The sequence below is a fragment of the Triticum aestivum genome, chromosome 2A (genome assembly GCF_018294505.1).
Source record: "Triticum aestivum cultivar Chinese Spring chromosome 2A, IWGSC CS RefSeq v2.1, whole genome shotgun sequence".
In the NCBI taxonomy this organism is placed as follows: Eukaryota; Viridiplantae; Streptophyta; class Magnoliopsida; order Poales; family Poaceae; genus Triticum; species Triticum aestivum.
This window is the reverse complement of record NC_057797.1, coordinates 114,206,358-114,209,025: the sequence shown is the minus strand read 5'-3', so window position 1 is coordinate 114,209,025 and position 2,668 is coordinate 114,206,358. Positions and strand designations below refer to the sequence as shown.

Genomic DNA, 2,668 nt, shown 5'->3' with positions numbered 1-2,668 from the left:
CTACCACAAGATCGTAATGGCTAAACCCTAAGAGTATAGCCTGTATGACTGATTATGAGGAGATATCTGTCTACGGACCTAGCGCTCCGGATTATATAGACACCGGAGGGATCTAGGGTTACATTAGGTTGGTTACAGAGAGAGGAATCTTCATATTTGCTCGCCAAGCTTGCCTTCAATGCCAAGGAGAGTCCCATCCGGACACTGGTAGAGTCTTCGGTCATTGTATCTTCACAGCCCATCAGTCCGACCCATGTCTAATAGGTCAGACGCCCGAGGACCCTTAGTCCAGGACTCCCTCACACACGCCTGCCAAAAAGCCCCCGACCGCAGCCCATCAACCTCATTCTTGCTCGTGCCCTCCCCTGGATGGCCCTGTCTCTATTGCGCGATCCTCGTCGTATACGTTGTATGTGAAGCATGCCGAGGTTGGACCATGGAAATCTTTGGATGGAGGTGAGCTCCCATTGGTTGATGGCTTCTAGTGCTCCCATGTCACAAGAACAGAACAAACAAGAAAAGTAAAATCAGCCATTGATTGTAACATGAGGTTGAGTCCATGGCGTGATTAACTGAGGCCCGAGAGCTTAGCACATGATGCACCAGAGACTCCTCATCGGAGTGCAACTCCAGGACGGAGACTGGGCTGAGTTGCCACGACGAGTTCACCTCCATGTCCGTCTTCCATCTCGCTCTCTGCTGCTCATACTCATCATCGTCCCCAAACTCCATGGTATGTGTATCACATTGGCAGATGTCGCCAGCGGAACTCGCGGCCGCCGCCGACGTTGACGCCGGTGAAGCAGCCACCGCCAAGATTTTCCCAACGCAACGCACTCCTTGATCATGGCCTTGCCGCACAGCACCTTGCTCAACACAGATATCAGGCCACCAATGCGATCGCCACTACCGACGGCGGCGCACCTCCTCTTCTTTAACCCGTGGTTGCAGAGCCTGAGCAACCGCTTACACGCGGCCACAAGGCAGTAAGCTCCTCCTCCCTCGTCAACGCTGTCGCTGCCTCCACGGCCACGCCGCAGACTTCTGGTCTTCGCAGCACTGATGGTCTTCCCATTGCACTGCAAGGAGATGGCTCCATCCATCGCAGGACCACGCCCATTCACTTGACCCGTGCATGCGATGCAGAACACCCGGCGAGGAAGGTAGCGCTTGTTGGAGCACTGCCAGCGTGGTGGTGCCGTCCAAGGGAGGGCATGCGCATGAGCGAGGCTGCAGGGCCGCGGCCGTGGGCGATTACATATTGGCGTTGGGGTGGCTAGGCTGGCGCGTGGACGACCGAGCTCAGCCATGTCCATGGCCGCCGAGTACACGCTGAGCGAGCGACGCCTATCAAGTCAGCATTATTACAAGCAAAACCACCATCAACCCTCCCCAAAACCACCCCAGGGCCACATTTATGTAGCGACCGACCTAAATGGATCAAGTCTCTGTGCTTAAGTGTCATCCCTGGATCGGTACGCTGACACACACAATACTCGAGGATTCATAACAGAGGTAAATCACATGTATAAAGTAACGTAAATACTATTACCTCAATCCATATAGCGGAAGTAACATCAAAGTTGTGGATTCCCATCAACACCAACAACAAAGTTGAGTGTAGACATCGTAACCCTAACGTATCACTTACTCGTTGTAAGAATTCCTGCAACATTAGACATTGCAGCCATGTAGGTCAGTACATTGAATGTACTGGCAATTTCACACTGTAGAGCAATGCTAAACAATAGCTATCACTACATGCATTATTTGGCTGGTGGAGGCTCTAAGTTTAACATTTGCATAAAGCTATTTTTTTCCTAGAACAAAGGAATATATTTTATTTAACTACAAAGTTGGTTGAAAAGTATTGAGAAGGTTCCTCCAACTCAACCCCAAAATAATAATCATAACCCAACAAATTAATTAAGTAAAGTGATGAGATCAAAACAATAATTCAAATACCAGATAGTCAGGATGTCCATAACTGGGGACACGGCTAATCATGATTAGTTTGTACACTCTGCAGAGGTTTGCGCACTTTTCCCCACAAGACTCGATCTCCTTCCTTGAATTTCTCGCACTACATGTTGTTTGAGAAACGGATGATCGAGAAACAATCTTTCCGAAGCATTAACTCTTTACTCTGGGTAGACAGTACCACCTACTTCCCCCCTACATCTGCTAGCCTACCATTAAAAGAGGTCACACAACATACTCAACTATCACTACAAAAAAAAACACATCCATGACATTTTGGGCCGAACGATTTTTTTCCTGTCATACATATGACACTTCTATGACGATAATTGTGACAAAACCTGGTATCATCATAGATGTGGTGGGCTCCTACTTCTATGACAAAAAATCATGATAGAAAATGGACTTTTCGTCCTGGGCGGGCCGAAGACGCAGCTGCATGACATTCTTTGGGCCGTCCATGACGGAAAAATCATGGTAGAAGCGAGGTCGAGGAAAATTTCGGGGAGTTCCCAATTACGATGGGAGGTCGGGGGCCGAGCGATGCGCGTTTCTCTCGTACACGTACGCACGTGTGTGCGAGGCGTTGGCTCTAACTGAACCCGAGCGAGGAGTTGGGCTCTAACTGAACCCAAGCGATTGCATTGCAGGCTGCGCGTTACTGAATCCGAGCGATCGATCGATGGCT

At 49.6% G+C, this 2,668-nt stretch overlaps 1 pseudogene; it reads right to left on the bottom strand.

The window, feature by feature from the left end:
* Nucleotides 1-343: 343 nt before the first annotated feature.
* Nucleotides 344-1,103, bottom strand: LOC123191577 (uncharacterized; annotated as a pseudogene).
* Nucleotides 1,104-2,668: the final 1,565 nt, after the last annotated feature.